The sequence below is a fragment of the Lissotriton helveticus genome, chromosome 9, assembly GCF_964261635.1.
Source record: "Lissotriton helveticus chromosome 9, aLisHel1.1, whole genome shotgun sequence".
Classification (NCBI taxonomy): domain Eukaryota; kingdom Metazoa; phylum Chordata; class Amphibia; order Caudata; family Salamandridae; genus Lissotriton; species Lissotriton helveticus.
The window spans coordinates 265,484,308-265,500,246 of NC_136070.1; the positions used below are offsets into that span (position 1 = coordinate 265,484,308).

Genomic DNA, 15,939 nt, shown 5'->3' on the forward strand with positions numbered 1-15,939 from the left:
CCTCTGTTTGGGTATCTTCAGCCTCTGATACCCTTCTCTCTACCATGTCTAGCCTTTCAGAATGCTTGTCTATACGATCTGACATGCGATCCATGCGGTATGAGAGAGAGTCAATCTTTCCATCTACTGTGGTGAGGCTTTGTTGTATTGCCGTCAGTATTTGGCGGATGTATGACGCATACTTTTACCACGCCTACCATTACCACGCAATTTTTACAATGCAGAATCCATTACAACGAAGTACCATTACCACGCATGTATTTACAACGCATATACCTTTACAACGCATACAATTACAACGTAAGTATTGGTAAGTATATAATATTTTTTTAATTTAATTTAATTAAAATTAATATAATGTAATTTAATTTAATTTAATATAATTTAATTTAATTTAATCAATTTAATTTAATGTAATTTAAATTTAATTATATTTAATTTTTACCCTGTACCCTTTTACCCAAAAACCCAATACTGACCCTGAACCCTAAAAATACCCCTTTACCCAAAAACCCAAAACTGACCCTGAACCCTAAAAATACCCCTTTACCCAAAAACCCAAAACTGACCCTGAACCCTAAAAATACCCCTTTACCCAAAAACTGAAAACTGACCCTGAACCCTAAAAATACCCCTTTACCCAAAAACTGAAAACTGACCCTGAACCCTAAAAATACCCCTTTACCCAAAAAACTGAAAACTGACCCTGAACCCTAAAAATACCCTTTTACCCAAAAACTGAAAACTGACCCTAAACCCTAAAAATATCCCTTTACCCAAAAACTGAAAACTGACCCTGAACCCTAAAAATACCCCTTTACCCAAAAACTGAAAACTGACCCTGAACCCTAAAAATACCCCTTTACCCAAAAACTGAAAACTGACCCTGAACCCTAAAAATACCCCTTTACCCAAAAAACTGAAAACTGACCCTGAACCCTAAAAATACCCTTTTACCCAAAAACTGAAAACTGACCCTGAACCCTAAAAATACCCCTTTACCCAAAAACCCAAATAATATTTTTAATAAAATAATATACTTACCAATACTTACGTTGTAATGGTATGCGTTGTAAAAGTACCTGCGTTGTAAATACATGCGTGGTAATGGTATGCGTTGTAATGGATCCTGCGTTGTAAAAAATGCGTGGTAATGGTAGGTCGTTGTAAAAGTTGCGTTGTAAAGGTTGTATACCGTATTTGGCGTATGTCCCCTCTCATTTCAATAGCTATGGCCCCCTTCTCTTATCCCATTAGGTCTGTTTCCTCCTCCCTGAGTCTCGTTGATTTGTGTTGCTCGAATTGGAGTTTTGTTTTAGATTCCTATCTTCTCCATGTTAGAGTGGCTTGTTGAAGTTAACTGCCACCTAAGTAAACAGAGCCGACACCAAAGTTACAATACTGCTTCTCGGGATGCCTTAAGTGGTGAGGTGCTTATACTTATTAACCCCTGCCAGATGCTAGAGTATTGCTGTGGGGAGCCAAATTGTCTCTTGTGGTGCTTGGCAAGGGCGATTTGAGAGGCCCACTCACCCCTTAGCTCCGAGGTTTGACGTTGCTCTGCAGTGGTGCAGTGAGCATCCAGTCTCCGCACCACATGTACTCTTCTCCTTTCACCAACGCGGGGTAGGCTCAACCGCCTCTTTCAGGTCTCAGGATTCCGCCGAATGGAAGGCGCAGTATGGCCAGTCGGCACCAATCGATTCGCCCCAAGCTTCAGGGAAATCGCCCCGGTGCCGCCGTCATTATGGTGCACACAGCCTGGATCGAAATGCGTGTATTCCGCTTAAGCTGCAGCAGGATCAGGGTCCCTGTTGGCAGCTCAGGTTCACCGCGCCTCAGGTCAGATTGGCCGCAATAGTAACGTGTGTGCAACTGCTCACAGCGAGGGTCTTTAGCAGCAAGGAGTACTTCCCTGGACTGCTCTCGCCGAGTGGTACAATATGCACTGCATTCTGTGCGATTTCACTCTCGAATGTTTTTAATACCTTCAGGATAGTTAGGACGCTTGCCGGAGCTCTCCGCCCCTGTCCATGCAGAGTTATATCCTGTGCTCATCAACCTATCATTGTACGTTGCAATGGTTGTTTGTGGAACTGGGTCTATAAAAGGCCGTCCCTGTACTAGTTTGTTGGAGTTCCACCAATTGCAGAGATTGGCAAATTTGAAGGCTGATCAACACTAGATCATCCAAATGACCCTGCGCTCAAGACCATTGTTGCGCTAGGCATTGTTGTACAGGATGCATATTTAGTTTGGCATGAGGTTCTATGGCTATGATTAAAGCCATGGTTCCTATGAGACAAATAACTGTTTTCACAGGTATTTGTTTTTGAGGCTGAAATAGTGGCACCAGATTTTTGAAAGTCTGAATTCTGGCTGCATTTGGGTAAGCTACTTCTGTATGACAATTTAAAATTGCTCCCACGAAATGTTGTACTTGTAGTGGTTGTAGGTGTGATTTTACTGCATTTATTTTGAAGCCTAGTTTGTGCAGTAAATTGATTGTTGTTTGAGTGCTTTGCAAACATGTATAATATGTGTTGCTTTTGAATACGTGTATATATTTTAAATGGGCTGCAACTACTGATAGACATTTGGTAATTACTTTGGGGTATGTGGTAATCCCAAACTGTAGCATGCTTAACTGAAGGTGCAGTCCGTTGAAGGCAAACCTGAGATATTGCCTGTGTGCTGGATCAATTGGGATGTGGAAATATGCATCCTTTAGGTCTAATGCTGTTGTGAAATCTCCTTTTTGGAGAAGTGGGATTAAATTTTGAAGAGTGACCATATGAAATTGTTCAGATAGGATATACCTGTTCAGAAGTCTGAGATCTAATATGGGTCTGAGAGTTCTAATCTTTTTGGGAATTAGAATGTAAAGGGAGTAAACCCCCTTTCCCTGTTGTTGTATTGGCACTGATTCTATTGCTCCTTTTTGTAATAGAGCTTGAATCTCTTCCTTTAACAGGTTTTGATGTTGTGTAGACATTCTGTGAAAGCGAGGTGGTATGTTTGGAGGAGTTGAGGTGAGCTCCAGACAATAACCGTATTGGATAACATCCAACACACATTGATCTGATGTGATGTTTACCCATTGTGGAAAGAATTGCTGTTATTTTCCTCCGACAGCTGTTATGTGATTGGGGGGATGATAGTTGAGTCACTGTTCGGTTGTAGGAGAGGAACTGCTTTCATTAAAATCTCCTCTACCTCGACCCATGTTATTATTTCCCCTGTATGATCCTCTATAATATCCTCTTGGGGAACTTGTCTCAGTTTGAGTTTTGTTAAAAGGGGTGGATGTGTCTGTGGAGGTTGTTTTAGATCCTCCGTAATATGTACCCCAACTCAACAACCAGCTTGATAACATCAACCTCCTGGACCATAATCAATCTGGCTTCAGAAAAGGATATAGTACTGAAACAGCAATCCTGAACATAGTAGACGACATACGCAACTCCCTCGACGCAGACCAGTGCTGCCTACTCATTCTCCTCGACCTGTCAGCGGCATTCGACACAGTTGACCACAAGCTCCTCATCAAGTCCCTCAAGGAAAGTGTAGGTGCAAACGATATGGTCCTGCAATGGTTTGACTCCTTCCTCCAGAACCGCTTCCAAAGAGTCAAAATAAAATCCTTCACATCCGACCCCCTCCCCGTCACCAGAGGGGTTCCCCAAGGATCCGTTCTCTCCCCGCAACTGTTCAACATATACATGGTACCCCTCACCATCATACTGAAGAAAGCAAACATCCCCTTCCATCTTTATGCAGATGACACACAGATATACATAAAAACCACCTCCTTCAATGACATTCTGAAGCTCAATAACACGCTCAAAGAAATCCAAGCCTGGCTTGGGAAAAACCATCTCAAACTCAATCAAGGAAAAACAGAACTCCTCCTCATCTCCAACAAGGACGACAACCCCCAAATCACAGAATGGATGAAAGCTATCGACGCTCTCAGTGGGAATCTCACTCTGACTAACTCAGTAAAGTCTCTCGGAATCACCCTTGACCATAAAGTTTCAATGACGAACCACATCAAGAACTCCGCAAAGAGCGCCTTCCTTAATCTGAAACTCCTCAAAAAAATAAAACCTCACATCCCGCAGAGGGATCTCAAAATAGCCACCCAATCCTTGGTGCTATCCAGACTGGACTATGGGATCGCAACCTTAACAGGCACAGCCCTATCACACCTAGCGCCATTGAAAACAACCCTCAATGCAGCCGCCAGAATGGTCACAGGGGCAAAGAAATTTGACCACATTTCCCCAGCACTCAAAGACTTAAAATGGCTCCCAATGGAAATGCGCGCCAGCTTCAGAACGGCTTGTCTGACGCACAAAGCCTTGCACACAGGGAAACCGGAATACCTAGCCTCCAAGCTCAGGAAAGCGGGCCAGTCCAGAAACCTCAGAAGCTCGAACACCCTACTACTCATCCCCATGAAAACCCGGAAACAAAAAACCGCAACGCGCTCGTTTGCCGGCAACGCCCCAAAAATCTGGAACTCCATCCCAGTTGACATCAGGACTACGACCTCATTTCAAGATTTCAAGAGACGCCTCAAAACCCTCTACCCCAACCGTGCATTCCCGAACTCTACCTCAGCAGCTCACCCTGCAACTATGACTACCTATAACCCACTACCTCAAACTCGCCCCTCAGGTGCCAATTAACAATGTTAATCCTTGATCTTACATGTATCTCTTTTCCTTGATATATTATTATGCAACCGCTCTCTCCAGCTCGACTGTAAAGCGCTCCGATACCCTCGGGTCTGGCCAGCGCTATAGAAAACTCCCAAAATAAATAAATAAATAAATAATGTAGAGCGACGAAAAGTGCCCCTTTGAGACTGTGTTTGTAGTGCTCCCATTACTTGGCGGTCTCATTGTTTTTTTTTTTATATTTCTCTAGTAAAGTGTTCACTTGTGGACTAAAAAGGTGTTCACCATCAAAAGGAAGACCTATAATATTTTGTTGCACTTCTGGTTTGAAACTAGACACATGCATGTCTTCTTATCATAAGGCTGGTATTTATTCATCTAGCTGCAGTATCAGCGGTTTCAAGGGCGCACCATATTTTTGTGTTTCATATAAGTATACCCTCTGATGTAATTTGGGATGCCTTTTTTTGTAACGTCCTGGGAGATGTTGTAAAATGTCTTCCATTTTGTCCCAGTGTGACCTGTCATGCCTTCATAACAGACCTATAGAGTTAGCAATTCTACAGTGAGTAGAGGATTGTGCTGCCACCCTTTTCCCTGTTGCGTCTATACATTTACTCTTTTTGTCTGATGAAGGAGCACCACCAGTTGCTTGAGAGTTTACTCTTTTACGTGCTGTTGCAACAACTAAGGAATCTGGTGTAAATGGAGTCCTAATGGGAGTAGGGTCTGTTGGGGACGGGTTTATATTTTATGTCCACTCGGAGTGATAATTCTAGATATTAAGGGCTCTTTAAAAATATCAGTAGTATGTCTAAGCATACCTTTTAATATTGGTAGAAATTGGGTTGATTTTTGTGCGAAGGAAAGAGTTTCAAATCAAAAGTCATCTTCTATTTCCTCAGTATGTAAAAGTACCTTATAAAACTTTTCTGTCCTATTATAAGGTCATAATATGTGGTGGCATCATCTGATGGAGAGGATTTAGAGGGATAAAGGTCTGGATCCGTTTCATCAGGAGGATGTGTGTCAAATGTATCCTAGTCATCTTGTGGGGGTAGTCTTGGTTGATCATCATCATCATCATCCCCTTGTGAAAGAGTGTATTTACCCTTCTGGATGTATGTCGTCATGGTCTGGAGGCGGCTGAGGTGAAGCTGTATGTGGTATTGGAGGAGGAGTAATCCTAAGTGAACTGGAGGCTTTGTCCTCCTGTTTTATTTTCTTTGCGGGAATTACATGTTCTTGAGGACTATTATTCCTGTATCTGGATGAATTACTAGAGGTTTTTGTTTATTGTCTAATTGCTGTTGCAATGTTTCAAATACTGGTTGAACCTCCTTTGCATGCAGGGAAGACTGTCAAATATTTTTCAATATTTTTAGGAAAACAAACCGAAAAAAGGAAGGAAAGCAGAAAGAGAAAAAATACATCAGAAGAATTTCCATGCACTAGGTAGAACAATACTACCAGCGCTAAGAAGATTGATAGAATGGCTGGTGCAAACAGAGAGACTACTGTGACTGGACCTCTTTGCACAGTTTTAAAATGAAAACATCATTTGAAAAAGCTTTTGTTTTTATATCCTGCTGGCAAAGGATGCATTCCATATAAGATGGGACTAAGAGAGCACAAACCTACACAGCGGCTTTCAGCTACAAATTAAAAATGTTTTCTGAGTAGACTTTTCTCTACTCATGAAGGTGAAATATGGAAAGAAAAAAATGAAGTAAAAGTATGTTTTTTAAGCAGGAATCTCCTGATCAGCTCTGCCATGGCAAGGTGCCCCCACAAAACAATACAACATGTATACATACAACACTGTCTTTAATGGCATCGCTACATTTTTGGTGTGGACTCTACTGTTAGAAATGTAAACTCTCTGTAAGTGGTCTTGTGAGGTGGTCTTGCCTGAGATTAGGGGATACTCAACTTGTGCTTCTCCGAAAGTTCCACTTCTGAAAAAGGTACATTTAGGCACCTGGGGGAGGAGGGGGGAGGAAGACTTCTGCATAACAACAGATGGTCTTTCATAATAATAGAGCTATTGGTGGTGAGGTTTCAAGGTTTGGATTTGAAGTATATATTTTGTTGGTCTACTGTAGGAAGCCAGTTTCTCTCCAGAAAGGACTCTAGTTCCTGGGTCCCAATAATCACCATAGGTTTCTGGTGGTGGTGGGGGGGGGGGGGGGGGGGGGGGACTAGTGTCCAGTGAGACTAGTGTCTCAAGTATAGGCGGCAAAGGAGCAAACAGTAGCTCCTTCCAACCTTCTTACTTTGACTGGGGCTAGCATGATGATATACACTCCAACAAATTGTGAACCTCAAAAAAGGTCTGGAAAAACTGACTTGAAACGTGAAACCAATTGAGAAGATGCACGGATCCAGAGTCTGCTGGCCCTTGCTGCTAGCATTGGTAAGTTTCATGGTTCTCCTCTACAACCCCGGCGCCTATGTGAGAGTGCAGTCATACCCATGCGGGACCCAATATCCTCACTTCCGGTTCTTCCTGCCAGTTAGCGGTCCAGCATTCCTGGCTGGAACCGCCATGACGTCGCAAGCGCTTCCGGGGGAATCCGCATATCAGCTGCAGTCTCCCCCGGTTTCGGCGCTTCGTATTGACACCTGCCCGACGCTGGATGCCTGTCTTAGCTCCACGGGCGCTTTCCAGGTAATCGCCTGCTGCGCTGGAGCGCTTGCCAGCTTTCTGCACTGCCGCGCTTGCTAGAGTCATGCTCATTGCCGCGCTGGAGAGCTTGACAGTCCTCTACACTGCCACGCTGATGCGCTTCATATTTTGCCCGTGACTTTGTTTCCCGCGCTGGAGCGCTTAGTATCCTATTCATAACTTGTTCTGCCCACTTTGGTGCCTTTGTCATTTCCTGCATCACAGCGCTGGAGCGCCTGTGTTGATGCTTGTACTTCTGTTTGGTCTGCTGTAGCACTAGTACTTGTTGCCATGCCCTAAGCGCTGGGGCGCTTATTTTTCCCCCTGCCCTCATTTTTTTTTTTTTTAAAAGACCTTTATTGTCCAACATACAGTGTACACAGCATCGTAGCTTACAACCCAGCCGGGCCAGCAGCAGATAATGAACTTTGTGTTAGGTAGGGTAAGTGAACACAGCTTCAAGGCCGACAGCCCTGGGGTCCGGCAGCGTATAACAATATGTCACATAACACCGTAATCATGTATACATATATTGCCATGCAAGTGTGTGGTCTATGGGTTTTCCGTATATAGTCAGTGGACCAAAGTAGCTGCGCCGAACCCACCCTCATCATCAGCAGCGGTGGCAGCCGAGCCCACTATGTCTAACGTGCGCCATTGGTGAGTGTCTCAGTGTGGGTCAACATTCAGACGGGCCTGGTGTCATATGAAGGAGTGATGAGGGTGTTCCGCGACTAAGCGCGCTTGGGGCGCATAACCGCCTTGTGCGCCCATTCCGTTGGAAATAGCTGTTCTGTACCTTAGCGCCCAGGTGAGGTGCCTAAGCCTTAGCTGTCACTTCCGAGGGCGCCTTGTGGCGCAAAATGGTATGAAGCATGGAGTTGTATGTGTACGGACATGGTCTAAGAGGAGATGGAACCAAATCAACAACGAATTACAAAACAGGAACATGAGTTATACAGTAGGTAGGTGGGGGTAGGTGTGTGCAGAGTTTGCAATATCGTCTAGAGGGGGAGGTCGGAATCAGAGTGCCAGCCGTGTCTCACGGGGTAGGCAGGCGGGGGACCGGGGGTGCAAGTGCAGGCTGTCCGTGCGGCGTAGCTATTAGGGGGGGGGCCCTCGAGTGTGCTGTGGGTGAGGCATTCCGGTGCGGTGCCCGGGCGTCTGTCGTAGCGTCGCATGTGGCGGCGCGTGTCCGGGAGTGGGGCAAGTGGTCGTCAGTGTGAATCAGTTAAGCACATGTCAGACAGTGGGCCGAACCTAATGGCCGGTTGGATGGTGTATGGTGCATCATGTGCGGTTTGCAGGAATTCGTATCGGGGAGTGGGAGTGGCAGCACATGAATCATTACGTAATTCCCTGGTCCGTACATTTCTGCAGGAAGGAGTGTAGTATGTCCTCCCATTGTTGTGCAATGGGGATTTTTTTGAGCCCTGCTGTCTCTTCCCGCTTCAGGACAGAGCTCTCAGCCCGTGCCCAGTTTGTCAGCGACAGACACCAGTGTCGGAGGTGTGGAGGTGTGGCTGCCTTCCACCGCTTGGTAAGTAGTCTTTTGGCTGTGATAAGTCCAAGATCCCAATATCTAGTCTGGACCTTATTTTGGCACGTGCGCTTGTACAAACCCGATATACAGGCTTCCCATGTGCTTGGTACCTGTTCCTTAGTGCAATGTCGGAGTATCATGGTCACTCCGTCCCAGTACTGCCGGAGGGCGGGACAGAACCAGAGCATGTGAAGGAGATCCGCACCTAGAAGGGAGCAGCGGCTGCAGGCAGTGTCTGTGACCGAAAAATACTTATTTATCTTGTCTGGGGTGAGGTATGCGCGGTGCAGTATATAAAATTGTATAGTTTTGAAGCGAGGGCTGCGGGGGATGTTCACTGGGCCAGCCAGGATCATAGCCCACTCTTTGTCTGTCCAGTTCCTTCCTCTGTCTGTCGCCCATTTTTCCCTCAGGTGTACAGTTGCCGGGTGTGTATGTAGGAGGAGTGCTTGCGTTAACCAATGAATGATGTGAGTGTCGTTACTCATGACATGCAGGTACTGCATGAAATGATGCGTTGGTGGCTCTCTAGACATGTCTCCCCAAGCGGTAGTCAACGCGTGAACGAGGGATGCGTGTGTTAGGAACTGTCCAGCCGGGAGGGATGTATCCCCTACGAGGGCTGCAAAGGGCAGGAGGGCGCCGTCAGAGTAAAGGTCGCCCATCGTTTCCACCTCTGCGACGATCCAGCTATCCAACTTTACAGTGGTCAGGGTCCCTGCCGTTGTCGGGGTGCCTAACAGCGGCAATATCGGCGCATATGGTGTCGTTGCTCGTGTTAGACGCAAGCAGCGGAGGAAGCATCTGCGTGCCACTGCGAGCAGTAGTTGTGGCGGTCGGGGAGTCCGAGTTAGCGGGTGGAATAGTACGTGAATCTGGAACAGGGGCCAAACAGTGGTATCCGTGGCCGTGTCACCCAGGTTTTTACCACCCAGCCAGCCTGACACCCACTGCATTTGTGCTGCTAGATAATATAACTCCATGTTTGGAACCGCTAGTCCGCCCTCTTCAGTGGGCATGTAGAGTTTCGTCAATGCGACCCGAGGCCGACATTTGTTCCAAATCAGTTCTCGCAGCAGGACCTCGAGGTCTCGGAACACCCGGGTGGGTACATAGGTTGGTATGTTCGCAAAGTAGTATAACAGCCGTGGCAGGACTATCATTTTAGCTAAGGATATGCGACTAGGGACATTTAGCAGTAGTGTGTTCCAGAACCCCACCTGTGCTCGGGTAGAGGCGATCGCCCTCATCAGGTTTCCTTCCAGAATATCTATTGGGTCTCGATAGATGTGTATCCCAAGGTATCTGAACGTGTTGGGGTACCACTGCAACCTCTCACCCCCGATATGTATGTCACATTCGGGAACGTTCGGGCTGAAGGAGTAGGCCCCCGATTTGGCCCAGTTTACTCTCAATCCCGACATTTCCTCAAAGGTGCTGAAGATGGCAGTGAGGGATTCTGGGGCGTTGCTTAGGTCCCTGACGTATAAGAGGAGGTCATCAGCATACAAGGACACTACATGCAGTCCGTCCGCCAACGGTACTCCCCAGTTAGTTCCCTGTGACCGGAGCATCGTAGCCAGGGGTTCCACTGCTAGGGAGAACAGTAGGGGTGACAGTGGGCAGCCCTGTCTGGTGCCTCTCCGTACTCGAATGGGGTCAGAGAGTAACGCTCCTGTGCGGACTCGGACCGTGGGCTTGCGGTATAAGAAGCCGACCATAGTTAGATAGTCGTCCCCTAGTTCGAACTTCTCCATGACCGCTCGCAGGTAGGGCACTCCACCGAGTCAAACGCCTTCTCCAGGTCGAGTACGAGGCACCCTGCTCGTGGCCATTGTCTTGTGGCGTACTCCTGCAAGCGGAATAGTCGCCGGATGTTGTGGGATGTGTGTCTCGTCCGTACAAACCTGTTTTGGTCTTGATGTACCAACGCAGGAACCATAGGGGCCAGTCTGCGGGCAAGTGTGGAGGCAAGGATTTTGTAGTCCGTATTCAGAAGTGCGAGAGGGCGGTAAGAGCCCATCTGCGTGCCATCTCTGCCAGGTTTAAGTAAGGAGACAAGGGTCGCCTCATTAAGAGTCGGGGGTAAGGTGAAGTCGTCGACAGCCGCGGAGTACATCCTCACCAGGTGTGGGATCAGGATGTCTGAGGCAGCCTTATAGAACTCGGCCGGCAAGCCGTCCGGCCCCGGAGTCTTGCCATTCGAGAGGTTAAAGATGGTGTCGCGGAGTTCCTCGGGTCCAGTGGTGCTCCGAGGTCATCCTGTTGTGCCGTCGTTAGGGTAGGTAAACGTATGTTAGAGAGATAGTCCGTGATGGCAGTCAGTGGGACATTTAGTCGGGAGTGATATAAGCCTGTGTAATGACCCGTGAACGCCTCGTGTATTTGGCGCTGGGAGTATAGCGATCTGCCGTCTCAGGCTTGTATGGTCGATATTGAAACAGATCGGTCTTCCCGTTCGATCAGCCAGGTCAGCATTTTGCCTGGTCTGTCACCTTGTCTGTGGACCCGGGCGGAGTGCGCCGCAAAGTTGACACTTCGCAGACGGTCTAGTAGGCGGTCGTGTTCCGCCTTAGCTTCCGTCAGTCGGGCGTTCGCATCCCCCCCCGCAGGGCATTCGAGGTCCAGTAGTTCTGATTCCAGTCGTGTCAGGTTTCCCCCTGCCCTCATAGCTGCCAAGGTTTCAGATTGCTATGTGTGACATTTTCAAAATTTAATTCTAATTATGAGTGACATTTCAATGACTATGAGTGACACTTCCTCGCGAGCAAAAGGAAGACGAGCGGGAAACATAAATATCAGAAATTACACCCATTTGAGCAACTATAAACTCTAAGAACATCTTAAAACTGCTGTAAAGCACCAACAATGGTAGGGCAGCAGTTAACTGGCTCGCTGACTCTACAGCAAGCCCACCATAGACAGCAGAGGTGCAACTAGAGCTACATTTCGGGAGTGTATAGTGCGACTAACTACCACACTTGAAAATTGAGCAGACTCACTGCCTCACTGACCCTGCCTGTAGGCGTGAGACATGCAAGCACTCATGTAGTCGGAATAAGAGACCTACAGACAGTCCATAACTCTAAGTGAACCTTATATTGTTGGCCTCTTTGCTATAATCATACGTAAGTACCATTTCAAATACCTTCAAGGTCTACATTGCTAACATAAGTCACAATTGGGTCTGATGGTAGACCACTTCATCCAGACCAAACACTTTGAATCCATTTCTGGACTTTGTTGTTGTAAATGATTACCAGATGTATTAGTTAATCTAAGCAAACGTAGACTACAACACACAGAATGTATTAATTTCTTAAGGGAACACACACAAGTAAAAACACAGTGCTTGCCATACCGGAAGCAAATAAGCAGTAACTTTCTTATTTTCACGTTCCTGCTTTCAAAGCATTTAGAATATTCTATTTGACTACAAGATGTAAACATGTTGAAAATAATATACTTTTAGTCATTGTGTGTCACTGTAATTTGTGGGTGTGGGGGTGACATTCGTATGTCTGACTTAGTTAACACGACACACACCTGCCTCAAACTACTCTCTAATAAAAGAACACTTTGTTTTTGTTAGTAAACCATGAATAAAAGCAACTGATATGTATTTCAACCAAACAAGCAGCAGCAATTCTAAAAACTATCTCTGAGGGTCTTCATGCAAGTTATATGCAACAATTTAACATAAATAGTGAAAACGCCATTCATCACCCCTGTGCAGAATTTTTTGTTGGAAGCCTGATTTTTACATATTAATGGTTAGACTTCTCAGTGCGTTGAGCACCTGCTGCAGAAATCTGCAAGCAGTCTGCGGGTCACGTCACCAGATTCTAGCAGATCTCCCACTTCTATTTCCCCCTTTGCATTCTGGTACTTAACGTTATGCATTTCTAATGGGTGAAATAAAACCACACGCTACAGAGAGAAATAAGGGGTAAATGAAGTTCTCAATTTGGGGACCTGATAGCTCTATCTTTTATCCCTACAATGGGACAACACAAGATTAATACTGTTCAGCTGGGAAAGCAAGTCTGCCAAGTTTAGTTTCCTAAGCATAACTAGTTAGGCCACCGCGTTTTTTTTTTACTCAGAATTCTGGAACTTGTAAATGTAAATGTGGGTGTACTTGTAAAGCGCACTACGACTCCAAGGAGTATGTAGGCGCTGAAGACCGCTGGGGAACCCGTCCTGGTTTTCCCTGTGAGATGGTCCCTTTCTGGGTGTCTCCAAGGTGAAACCAGGCATCCCCAGAGTCTGTGGGAGGCCGTTGTAGAGATGAGGCAAGCTTAATGCCCAGAGTTGCCGAGTGTGTTCCCTGGTTAGAGTAGGCACCGAGACGAGAATTATCGAGTCCGTTTTTGACCCTGGTCCACGACCCTGCCGCGTCGGGAATTGAACCCTGGTCCCGGGCCATTCTCTGCTTACGGGTCTGCCGCCTCTAACCAGTGAGCCACACCACTCCACGACTCCACTGTAGACTTTGTTTTATGCTGGGTATATTCCCAGATTCAAAGAAAAAAGCCCAAACTGGCCTAAATAGTCGCTCAGGGACCTAGGAAACTTGACAGCTGACGGGCACCTTCAATGCAGGTTATTTAGTCTGTGGTCTGCAGGATAGTTAATATCGTTAATTTTAAATTGTAAATTGTATTCGGCTGCCACTTGGGCTTGCCTCGTCCCCCCCTGGAAATGTTCACCATCGAGGCACAAACACAAGCAGAGACTGACAGAACAAATCAGAAGCCTAATCTAGAGAATACGAAAGAAAAGCAAATTGAGGCTGGAGAGAGAGAGGGGGCCCCTGAAAGCCAGAACTCCACACCAGCGCAAAGACCTGGAACAACAAGGAGCCTGCCTGAAAGAAAAACTCGATGCCTCCACAAAAACTGGAAGCAGCAGCGAGACTGGGACATTTCATTGATAAACACATAGAACTAATACATTAGAACTAAATCACTTTCAGGGAGACTGTCAGGACCTGTGGCCACAGAGCTGCAACACCCTGCATGATGCACTCGCCAGTCTTCTCCCAGACTGAGTCACTGACTCGTCCCCCGCCCGGCCGCACCACTTTGTGCCCGCAAATGATCAACATATCAACATCAACACACTTTCCATGCCCCTGATGCGCGGCGGCCATGAGTGTCTCTGTGTCTGACAAAAATTAATCAGTCACTGACACTCACACTGGTCTTCAACCGGTCGCCCTCCCTGCTGGTCCAGCAACGCCGCGGGGGTGAGGGGGGGGCTGAGGCGGGGGGGGGGGGTGTTCTATTGCGCGGCAGACAGCAGTGCACCGAGGACTTGACATATATTGAGTCCCCCGCCATTTCTGTTCTAACCTACCTCACTTCTCTTACTTCAGGACGTGAGGAGGCACTACGGCGGTCACATACAGATTGAATCCTGGGCCCCCTGGTGTGCCACAGCCAGTAGCACCCTCAGCTGAGGGCGGGCCCCCCGGGGGTCTTGATAATTGCCGGAGCACAGTCAGTGAGTAAGTCGCAGTGTGGCGTGCGTCGGAAAGCCGCGCGGCGCCATGGGGCTGGTGCCCGGGCAGATTTGTTACAATGTATCACTCTCAGCCACTCTAGAGCTGAGCGCAAACATTTAACTATTAACGTTCTGATCCCAGCTGCTGGCAGCACGTCTGTGGAGAGCAGCAGAGCCTGCGGCACGCGCTGGCACCTTGCATAACATAGAGTTTCAGAGTGGCATTAAATGCGTGACAATGCATTTCAGTGCGGTGATGCGGAACACCGCTCTGAAATGCGCGAGCGTCACACCTAAAGCGTGATACTTGGCAGGCCTGTGCCCTTAACCTTGCCTCTTTGCACAGGAGCGCTTAGTGATGTTTTCTTTCCTTTTCCTGGACTCACCGCGCTGGAGCACTTTTTGTTTTGGTGTTCATCATATCATAGCGCGGGAGCGCTAATTGTTTCTTTTTGCCTTAGTGCAGGAGCGCTTGTTGAATTATTGTACACAGCACAGGAGCGCTGATGTATGGCAAGACTTCTGTCCTTTTCCAAGTGATGGTGGCAGACCTATGATGTCCACACATGAAGTAACCGCTGCTTCCACATAAGTGTATGATAGTGATTGGTAGCACGGTTGTTTGTGCTGAGTGTAACAGGTGTTTCTTGTCTCCCTGTCCAGCTGGTGTCCATGGTTCATCCGAACAGAGGGACGTCCTCTACTATCCTCCTGACATTATCCTGCCATTTTACCTACCATCCCCACTCCCATCTTCGTCCTAGTTTGTTGTCCAATCCAGAGTGGGGTATGGTGGGCGTGGGGGCGATAGCTCATGTCGTCTCTGTAAGATCTCTCCACAAGAACCAGGTAACTTGTGGGACACCCGACAGTAAGGTAATTAATCAAATTGTAAGGGAAGCAAACAATCCAGATCACTGGTTAGAGATATACAAGGGGCCAGGGAATCTTCACTGTGCATCTAAATGAAGACCTGCTAAATATTTCCCTACACACCCAGTACCCTTGCTAATTTTGCAATTAAAATATTAGGTTTAGGTCCTCATCATGATTTTTAAGCTTTCACTAACCTCCATACTTACTTCATTGCCGCATTACACTTCAGATACACTTTACTGCCTGGCCCCTTCACTTACATATGCCTGTTTCCATCTTAACACTAACCTCCCTTGTAATATTTATTTATCTGGAGATTTATTTTCTTGCTGGATTTCTCTCTTCTTTGAATTCTTCTGCCTCAGAACTATAAACTCCTTGTCTTTTTCCTTACATCATGTTAAACTCCTTGACTTTTGTTCGTCATAAAACTCTTACGCTCACCCTTTTTCCTTCTTCCTACATTTGTCTTTTGATTTTCATGCCATCACCAATACAAATCTTTTGCTTTCCCCTTAACAACAAACTTCTTGATATGTCTCTATTTCTTCTTATTCATTTTCCCTTCTTTCTCATCTTTACACTCACCGTTTTAAGACCAAGAGTCAAGAAGCCAAAGACTTTGATAAGTTGCTGTACCCTTTAAAAAGAACGTTCAA

General features: G+C 46.6%; 1 protein-coding gene across 2 annotated transcripts in view; it reads right to left on the reverse strand.

The window, feature by feature from the left end:
• ANGEL1 (angel homolog 1) overlaps positions 1-15,939 on the reverse strand; it is a 348,097-nt gene that overhangs the window by 53,915 nt on the left and 278,243 nt on the right. The gene's annotated exons all lie outside the window — the stretch shown is intronic.